Below are 11,069 nucleotides of genomic sequence, written 5' to 3'. Positions count from 1 at the left end.
CGGAAAAGGACCCTGCGATTTGCCTTCGTGTGCACCACCCCTGTCCTCCCCTAGGGGGCACCCAGTACCTGCTGAGGAGGCCTGTCCACTCTGCTGTTGGAACTCCTCTAATAACTGCTCTGAGATAGCATACCTGGTGCTTGTTTTCACGGAGAAAATTATATTAGAGAACATAAAACACTGTAAGTATTGGTAATAAGATCTGTAGACACCCAAAGGAGAACTTTAGGCATTTCCAACTTGAGTTCAACCCAACGCCTTGGAAAGGGATGCTTTACCAAATAGCCACATGCTAAGACCCCATCACATCAGGTCAAAGACATCAGGAGGTCCCTGCAGCCAGATAGCATACGGTGTCTCCACAAAACTAGACATTCTCCAGTTGCCCAGGAAGTGATGGTAGAGGACCGTTAGCCTAAGAGTTATCTTATCTTTCATTCACTCAGATTCCTTTCAGCCTCCTGGAACTCCTGATAAAAGGAAGCCGGGACATTATCATTTTTCTGCTGTCAATTGACCAATAGCCTTTGGATCAGTTGTGTACCCACACTTCCTTCTCTGCCTGATTCCGTTTTTCTGAAAAAAGTATTGTGCCCGTGTGTGTGTTTTCCTTAACACAGGTCCCTGAAAACTTGGCTTCCTATTCTGGTGTATATTGCATGGCCTAGAAACCAGGGAACGACAGCTGTTGACACGGTTTCTATGTTCAGTGAAAAATTAGATTTCATTGCGATAATTTTTTCCTTTTTATACACAGTAATTTTTTAAAACTGTCATTGTAAAACTGCCCTTTAAAAATTAGGGATTTTTAACAATTAGCTGCAAAAAAGAAATTAGCTCTGTGATAGGAACAGTTATGTGACGATCTGGAACTTTAACTTAGAGCTTCGTTAATTTAAGAGTGGGGGAAACCCTCCAAGTTTGATTTCCCAAAGTTCCTTAAGCTCCTGGTTTTCATGCACTCTGTTTGCCCACACAGTCTTTTACCTCCACAGCCGTTTGTTGTCATGGGAGGGGGTGGTGGTTGGTTTTTGGATTTGATTTTTTTCAACTTGCCGTGAGAAATAGGATAGGTGACAAAACCTTACTTGTTTTCTTAAGACAATTCTGTGCTTGGGCATCTCTGTCACAAATGGAATGATATACTGTTAGCCAATTAGAATTATTTTACGTATTGTTAATGTGTTTTGCTGATTTTTATATGAAAATATAATTATTCATTCTTGATCTCTGGAAGCAATCATTATTATGAGGATCATTTTACTTTGGAAACACTTTCATAATAAAGATAAGTATTAAGAGTGCAGTGTAAGTGCCCTTCACTGTAAGCGCTGAGCAGCTCGTGTTGGGAGTGTGTCACACCTTCCTGGGTGAGGTTACTAAAGGCTCACATCAGCCCAGCAATTTCTTATAAGCCTCTTCAAATCCCAGTATCACTATGATCACTGAGAAAGTAATGTTACATTATCTTGTGATATACTATAGTTATCTCTTTGAAAATTAAGATATAAAAATTTTGATGTTGAATTTTATGTAGCACTTTATTCTGGAAAAAATATGACTTATAGAACTATCAGTTTGAATATATCAGACTATGCTTATTTTTCCAAATTATGAAAGAGACACTTAGGACAAACAACCCAAAGCACAGCACAGAACTGTCCTCCGTGTCTGTACTGCCTCATGGGAGTTTGGCCAGTGTCATCTTCTCTGGGTCCGCGCCCACTTGGTTAGATCTTGTCTCTTTCTTTCTCTCTTTCTTGGGAGACTCTGTCTTTCCCAACCTTCTCTTCTTTTCAGCTAAGCTTATGTCATCTCGTATCTCAAAAGCCATAAAAATCACACTGAAATTCAACCAAACACCCCACCACCAGTATATAAAAAATAAAGCAGACACCCTATTAAAAATCATATAAGTATTATAACCACCTCGAACAACAGTCTGATTCCAAGCATGAGTTATTCTATTAATAATAAACCACTAAAATTTATCTGAGCTACAAAAATATAGACTATGAGAAAACACAACTCTTTGGAAACCATGAATTCTTCCAATTTTATAAGCGTAGGATGACCTAATGCTATAAGCATCTATTGTCTTCTGTTTTCTGTTGCTATAATAGAATAGCACAGACTAGCAATTTAACAATAGATGTTTATTTGGCCCATGGTTCTGGAGGCTAGGAAGCCCAAGAGCATGGTGCTGCCATCTAGTAAGGGTCATCCCATGGCAAGCAAGTATGTGAGACAGAGGGAGAAGGGCCAAACTCATCCTTTTACCACTCCTGCAATAATGGTATTGAATGATAGGCTGGGCATGATGACTCATGCCTGTAATCCTAGCACTTTGGGAGGCTGAGGTGGGAGGATTCCTCGAGGCCAGGGGTTCAGCACCAACCTGAGCAACATAGCAAGACCCCTTCTCTAACCGCCCCCAAAAATTAGCCAGGCATGATGGCACACACCTGTAGTCCCAGCTACTCAGGAGACTGAGGCAGAAGGATCACTTGAACCCAAGAGTTAGAGGTTACAGTGAGCTATGATCATGCCACTGCACTCCAGCCTGGGTGACACAGCGAGATCCTGTCTCTAAAAGAAAAAAAAGGATGTAAAAGGCAGGACGACAAAGCAGGATAACTATGTACCAGGATCTACTGGGATGCTCGGTGGTCCCTCAGAACCAGTCATCATGGTGCTGGAGTCTGGGTCTCACACACTTGATTATCCCCAAAGTGCTGAAGCATGCAGAAACAAAATTCCTAAACATTGAAATTTTAAAATTATGTAAAGGCTATGTTAGTCAGGGTCCAAGTAGGAAACAGAGTCACTGTCAGATGGTTAAGTTGAAGAAACTTCAATAAAAGGACTACTACAGAGGCACAGGCCTTTGATTGCATGATCAAACGAAGGAGGGCAAGGCACCCAGAGGCTAGCAAGGATGAGAGGCCATTAACATCCGTGTAACCAGGGGCCAGGGAGCAGGGTGGTGTGGAGGAGAGGTCCCCCTGTGGGGGCTGTCAACCTGGATGGAGAGCAAATACCCTGGTATCTCTCTTCCTGCTTTGTCATGCCACCCATTGGCTGAACTCAGCCAGAAAGCTGCCAGTGTAGAGCCTGGGAGAAGCAGGCTGCAGGGTTCAGCCCCCCACAGTGCAGAGCAGGGCAGAGAATAGAGCTGGGAGAGCAAACAAAATATGCAGCATAAAGCCAGTGTTTCTAGAGCCTCACACAGGGTCTGGCATGTAATAGGGCACAATAAATGTTTGTTGGAAAAACAAATGAGCCTAGTTAGGAGAGAAGTGGTAAGATGTAAGCTATCAGCAATTAACGTTCCATCTGTTAGGAAACAAGATGAGCATGAGACAGCACCTGGTCTCCAACTGTTTCTGAACTCAGGGTTTCCCTGTGTGGGTTCCAGCTTTTCTCACTGCTGCTCCAGGCACAGAAGCTGAGGGGCTGTATGGCAGGCTCGGAAAGCCACCTGTGGCTTCCCAAGCCCAGGCAGTAGGGGAGGAAGATGCAGGACTGACTGAGGCTAGAGAAGTTGCTAGAAACAAGCTGAGAGGAACCGAGGAAAGAGGGTGTAGAGATCTGTAGGATTAATGAAACAGCATTGTGAAACAAAAATGAGGCAAGAAGGTCTATGCTCCGGTACTCACGACTAAGTTTTCAAGCAATTCTCAGGTAAGAAATTGTTTATTTTTTTTAACCTAATGAATAATGGAAAATATTTGCATGGCCAAAGATAACAAACATCAGAGACTCAGGTCCCTAGTTGCACCATTCAATCATTCAAAAATACTCAGAGAGAGCCCCACTACATGCCAGGAATTGTTACGGGCACTAAGGACAGAATGGTGGAGAAGGCAGATACGGTTCCTGCTTGTGGAACTCGCAATCTAGTAAGGGAAGGAAAAAAAAAAAAACAAAGAAGCAAGGAGCTGCACATCCTATGGCATCAGGGAAATGCAAATTAAAGCAATGATGAGATACTAGTATGCATGTATTAGAGTGGCCAAATTCCAGAACACCAACACCACCAAATGCTGGCAAGAATATGGAGCATCAGGAACTCTCGTTCACTGCTGGTGGGAATGCAAAATTGTGCAGCCATTATAGAAGACAGTTTGGCAGATTCTTATAAAATTAAACATACTCTTACCATGTGATCCAGCAATCATACTCCTTGGTATTTACCCAAAGGAGTTGAAAACTTATGTCTACGCAAAAACCTACATGTGGGTGTCTATAGCACATGGATGTTTATAGCAGCTTTATTCATAATTGTCAAAACTTGGAAGCAACCAAGATGTCCTTCAGAAGGTAAATGGATAAAACAGTGGTACCTCCAGATGATTGATATTATTCAGTGCTAAAAAATAAGACATGAAAAGGTATGGAGGAAACAAATACATATTATAAAGTTGAAAGAAGCCAATCTGAAAAGGTTATATATTTATATTGTATGATTCCAACTATATGACATTCTGGAAAAGACAAAACTGTGGAGACAGTGAAAAGATCAGTGGTTGCTGAGGGTTGTGGAGGAGAGAGGGATGAATAAGCAGAGAAGAGAGAATTTTTAGGACAGTGAAACTGTATAATATTAATATAATGGTGGACACATGGCATTATATATTTGTCCAAACCCGTAGAATGTACAAGCCCAAGAGTGAACCCTAAGGTGAACTATGGATTTTGGGTGATCACGATGTATCCATGTAGGTCCATCACCTGTAACCAATGTACCACTCCAGTGGGGACTGTTGGTAACAGGGGAGGCTATGCGTGTGTAGGATTAGGGAGTTCATGGCAAATCTCTGTACCTTCCTCTCAATTCTGCAACGAACCTAAAACCGCTCTTAAAAATATATTCTATTACAAAAAAGAAGAAGAAAAGAAAGAAAGAAGGAATATTAGTTTGCTAGGGCTGCCATAACAAAATACCACAGACTGGGTGGCTTAGAACAGTGAGAAAACAAATTCAACAACAGAAATTTATTTTCTCATAGTCCTGGAGGCTAGAAGTCCAATCGGGATCCAGATGTCAGCAGGATGATTTCTGAGGCCTCTCTGCTTGGCTGACGATGGCCTCCTTCCCACTGTGTCTTCACAAGCTCTTTCCTGTGTGCACCTCTCCGTGTCCCAATCTCTCCTCGTAAGGACTCCAGTCATTCTGGATTGGCCCCACCCACATGACCTCCTTGTACCTTAATCACCTCTTTAAAAGCCCTGTATCTCCAAACTGTCACATCCTGAGGTAGTGGAGGTGAGGATTTCAGCATGAATTTAGGGGAGACACCATTCAGCTCTTAATACAAGGCATTCCACATAGCAACAAAGGACAAAGGTCATGATGAAACAAGGTGATTGCGAGGTGACTGCCAGGGCTCTTCAGCCTGAATGGTCACAGACACCTCACAGGTGGGTGATGTGAGCCCAGACCTTACTGACAGAGCAGCTGGGGGCGGATCTCACATAGGCGTGGTCCAGGCAGTGGGAGCATCAGAGACGAAGGCTCCACGGTGGGAATGTGCGTGTGAACTCAAGGAACCGCAGGAAGGCGGGTGTGGATGACGCACAGCAAATGAGGGAGACCGCAGGTGGTGAGACTGCAGCATTTGGGAGGGACAGACCGTATGTGGCCTGTGTCCCATGGTAAGGAAGGTAAGTTTTAGGCCAAGAGTAATGGGAAACATTTCCAGGATTTGAGCAGGAAGTAGCATAATCTTATCGGTTGTCATCTTTAATGAGAGAAAGAACAATGCCCATCCTAACCATAACCAGAAAAACTCCTCTCAAACTCCTGGTGTGTCGGTGGCGTCTGCAGATGTGTGCTAGCGTCACATGACAAGGCAGGATGGCCGGGACATGGCCACTGGAAGAAATAAAGAATTAAGCATTATTGAGGATTTAACCCACAAGCAACAAAGTCAGTTCTGATGGAGACTGAGAGGAGGAAGGTTTTGATCTAAGAATGCTGAGATCTGGGACAGGAAAAGCTTCCAGGTCCTTCCAAGGAAAGTAGCTTGAAAACAAGGATGAGAAATTAGCCATCATCTGCCAGAGGTGAACCTTAGGTAGAAGGGAAAACTTCCTGATCAAAGGTATTAATAGTGTTTTTCCACTGTTAGTGTTAGCACCTTTCTTTATGAAGTTCAAAGGCACCTAGTGGACTGTGAATTGATGGATGAGAGCAATTTCCAAAGCATCTTTCTGGAGGAGGCAAGCAGCCAAGAATGACAATACTCACTGTCTGTAGATCCCATAACTGCTGGTGGCATATGTGGTTAGTACCACCCCACCCTGCACAGGGAGGTGAGATGAAGAAGAGAATAAACCTCTTAAGGCTTTCATACTGTGTCAAGCATCATGCTGGGTGCAAAATCCATCTCAGGCAAGCCATCCATCCCCTAAAAGATAGACAGTTGATTCTTGTTATTCTATAAAGTCACTGCAAACACTGAATTAGCCAATATTGAGCCTTTACTCCTAGAAAGAATACAGGGTCAGGTTCCTTTAAGTCTCGGTCACAGGATTTTCATCAACTGATTAACACATAACCTTGTTCTATGTGTGTTTGTTTAAAGGCTCCCTTATTGAATATATATTATCGGTTCATTACTATTGAACTCACAGCCATCAGCACTATAACTCATTCCTTAAACAAAGCTTTTCAACACACGTATTTTCTCCGTAAGACACATCACAGTCTTCTTGTACTTAAGAACTCTAGACAACAATTCATCACTACACTTGGGGCCATTTTAAACAGAGAAATGACCTCAAAAAAAAAAAAAAAGCACAAAAATTCAAAACACATGGCACTAAATAGACCACAAAAAGGATACTTGTTTAAAGTATGACAGCTGAAATAAGAAAGCAGAGTGGCACCTTGGTCAGCCTCAGCTGAGAATATGTGCGTTGAGTCACTCAAAATTTTTACCATTCTGCACATGTCCACAGATAACACATATAAAAGTTCCATGTGGCCAGGCAATGATGGCTCATGCCTGTAATCACAACACTTTGAGAGGCCAAAGTGGGAGGATCGCTTGAGGCCAGGAATTTGAGACCAGCCTGGGTAACATAGGGAGACCCCTGTATCAACAAAAAATTTTAAAAATTAACCAGGTGTGGTGGCATGCACTTGTAATCCCAGCTACTCAGGAGGCTGAGGCAGGAAGATTGCTTGAGCTCAGGAGTTGGAGGTTGAAGTGAGCTATGGTTGCACCATTACACTCAGCCTGGGAGTGAGATCCTTGTCTCTCTAAACAAACAAACCAAAAAACCCTTCATGTATTAGTCAGGGTTCTCCAGACCAGAACCTATATATGTGGAGAGAGAGAGAGAGAGAGAGATTTATTATGAGGAATTGGCTCATGCCAAGATTACAGATGCTGAGAAATCCCAAGATCTAAGTCACAACCTGGAGACCCAGGAGAGCTGACGGTACATTTCAAATCTGAGTCCAAAAGCCTGAGATGCAGGAGAGCTGACGGTGTAAGTTTCCACTGGAATCTGAGTCTAGGGGCAAAACCGTCAGGCAGAGAAAGACCAAATTCTTCCTCTCTGAGCCTTCTTATTTAATTCAGACCTTTAAGAATTGAGTGAGGCCCACTCGAATTGGAAAAGGTAATCTACTTTACTCAGTCTACAAATTCAAGTGTTAACCTCATTCAAAAACACCTTAATAGGTGCACCAAGAATATTGTTTAACCAAATATCTAGTCACCCTGTGGCCCAGTCAAGTTGACATATAAAATTAACCATTAAATGCTGTAAATATTGATTTGGGGTTTGCATATAAATTTTAGCAAGTAGGTGAACTTGAAAATATGAAATCCACCAATAATAAAGATCAATTGTGTTATCATTCATGGGTGGAATACTGCAGCCAGCTCATACCAGCTTGTGAGAGCTGATTTTTATATTTCTGAAATTTGGCAAGCTGGTCATTAAACACAGCCTTCATTATATACACTTATAAATTAAAATTATATTTAAAAATATAAGTAATTAATACTCAAAAACATCACTTCTTAATGATTTTCCAATATTTTACTATCATCTATGCTCGAGGTTATCTCCGTCTATAGCATCTTATGACAGATGCACTATGTGATGGTATGCTATTGTTCATTTCTTCCCCAATCTGTGTTCAGTAACATCACATTGGTGGTATTGCATTTAAAATTTGGAATTGTTTACTCTATAGAAATAAGCAAACGCTGCAAATCAGGGCTTTCTTTCTTATTTATTTATTTATTCGTTTATGAGGGGACAGTTGTTAAACATTTACCAGCGCAGTAGAGTTGAGATTTGACCCTGGACCTGAATGAGTCTCAAAACTTATGCATACTCTTCCTGCTTCGTTACACTGCTTCCAGTGTTTGCATTTGTTTGTGAAGTTGGGCTGCTGAGATTTCTACTGTATGTGAATTCTCCAGTGACTTTTTTCTTATCTGCCTGCTTTGATTTTCCTTACTGAGCTCTGATTTTTCTGTTCGTAGTTTCACCTCTATTTTCCCTCTTTTTCACATTCTATTGTTCAGTGCTTTCAACCACATCAGAAGTCCTTCTTGGGGAAGACTGCCAATAAATTAAATACATCAATGACCGAACTCAATTTTTTTCAAGTTCACTGTATTGGTCCAATTCACAAAGCATTTCCTTTCGCACCCTAATCCTGGGAACTTGTGAGGGCAAACACGTAACTCAAAAGAAACAGGCTCAAAAGGAACCAGTCCAAACAGTTCAATAATTCAATACATTGCAGACTAGAAGGATAAATGAAATATAGGTGGTAGAATCAGTTGCTTAGAGGTCTGGATTTTAAGAATGGGCTGAAAGTCTCATAGGGAAATACTCCTAGGGCTGGGTAGTGGGTGAGGGAATGGAGAGCTACAGAGTGAGGAAGTTATAGGAAATGAAAGGACAATGACCAGCCCTCCTGTTTTTGAGTCATAGCAGTTAATTTGATTTGTCAGGATTCAATGCTTGTCTTCTACTAGGCTTCCTGGTCTAGGATGCTAGTAACTATCTGGTAAGCCATTAAACAACCTATGCTGGATGTCAGACCTGTTAGAGCCATAATACCAAAGATGAGTTCAAAAGATTCCTAGGATTTTTAAGAGTAATGAGTATTTGTTTTCTCTCAGTTGAGGGTACTAGATGGTACATAGAACACAGCCCTGACATGCTATACTTCCAATGCTGACATTTCTTAGTTGTATCACTTACAAGTCATCTCTGAAGGTGTATAAAATAGTTTGCACTATGCTGGCCAATAGTTTACACTGTGCCAGATGCATAGAATTGTTTACATACAAAGCCAGAATGCTAACGAATGCAATAAAATGCACATCAAAGTTCGTTCAAGACATACACTGAGCACCAATTTCATATGAAACATTATATTAGGCTTTGTGATGGGTATAAAGAAGTCAAAAGCAAAGCTTCTGCATTTAGAGCATTCTCAATCTGGCTGGGGAGGCAGGCCCCCAGCAGTAGTTATTTTAATGGGTCAAGATAGCTCTAAAGAAATAATACTTGTTTTATTGTGCAGATCAAACTTAATGATAAAGGTATAAGGCTTTTGAAAACAGTAATTACTCTAGAGATGGAAGACATTACTATCATCATCATTTCAAATATATTGTTAGCATAGTAATTGCCAGTAAAGTTCAGAGGAGAGAAAGGTTGCCTTGGATTCAGGTAAGAAAATGTTTCAAGGAGAAAGCCAAGAAGAATGGATAAGATTGGGATGAGTTGAGTGGAAAGGGGAAGGGAATTTGAGTCAAAGTGCGTAGGGTGAAGCACTGAGTCAGCCCTTGGCACCCACCCACAGTTAGTGGCCTGACCCTGACCTCCCACTCCACCTGCTGTCTCAGAATGAGCCACACCCTGTGACTTCTCCAGCACTTTGTCCATATGGCTTACTCTGCCTCAAAGGTTTTTTTCCTCTTCCTCTTCCTGTAGCTAACTCTGATTTGCCCTTCAAGACTAACTTATGTATCACCTCTTCCCAGAATGCCCTAGTCTCTTGGAATTTGGTGCTGTTCCTAGAGAAGAAAAGGTGTCAGATTGCTCATCACACTGCCTCTCCCACTTAACGGGAAGCGTCTTGAGGGCTTGCCCTTGAGATCTGACCCTTTTCATCAGCCACACTGTCTGCTACATAGTAGGTGCTCAATAAATGCTTGTAGAATGAATGTATATATTTACAGAAACAGGAGCTTTGAGATGACTCAGTTTTGGAAGGGAAAAAATAAGCTGATTTTACATTTTGAATTTAAGCTGATGAGAGACCATTCATGTGGAAGTGTCTGCCAAAAATTAGAAATACAGGACTGAAACTAGGTGCAATTATTATTTCCTTTTTTTTTTTTTTTTTCAGATAAAGAAACGGAAGCACAAAGACTGTAAGAACCTCGCCCATGGTCTTACAGCCAGAAAGTGGTGATACAAATAACTTAGTCTGAGCTCTGAGTCATTTCTCTGCTGCCTGTACCTGCCAAAGCAGAAGGTTGAGAAATGCCCATGTTTGGGAGATAAGAGGAAGGAAGGAAGGAAAACAATGATAAGAAAGAAAAAAAATGCTAATAATAACAATGACTTTCTCTTCTTTCTTTTTCTCTTTTCCTTCCTTTCTCTTCTCTTCCTGGATTGTTCAGTCACAAAGCCCGAGATAGGACAGAGCGGAGCAGATGTCTGTGTCAGGCAAGGGAGTTGTGCTGGCCCAGAGTGGGGTGTTGGGATATGGAAGTGTCTGCAGGGCAGGACAGCCCAGCATGGGGAATCTGAGCCCCAGCAGGTGAAGAGCGTATCTATACAAGGTGGGTAGTGGGGGAGGGAAGTGCCAGGTTTCAGAGCCCAGGCAGGTGGATGAGGGCGGCCGGCATGGGCAGTCGGAGCATGGAAAGTCGGAGTGGCAGTAGTGGGAGACTGGCCACACACACGCAGTCTGAGCGAAACATAAACATTAATATATTCGGGATAACGGGAGCCACTTGCTCCCTGCTGGAGAAGGGAGTTACAGATATGGAGGAGGAGGAAACGGACTGAAC

This window comes from Eulemur rufifrons, chromosome 1 (genome assembly GCF_041146395.1).
Source record: "Eulemur rufifrons isolate Redbay chromosome 1, OSU_ERuf_1, whole genome shotgun sequence".
Taxonomy (NCBI): Eukaryota; Metazoa; Chordata; class Mammalia; order Primates; family Lemuridae; genus Eulemur; species Eulemur rufifrons.
Note: the sequence above shows the minus strand (reverse complement) of the source record.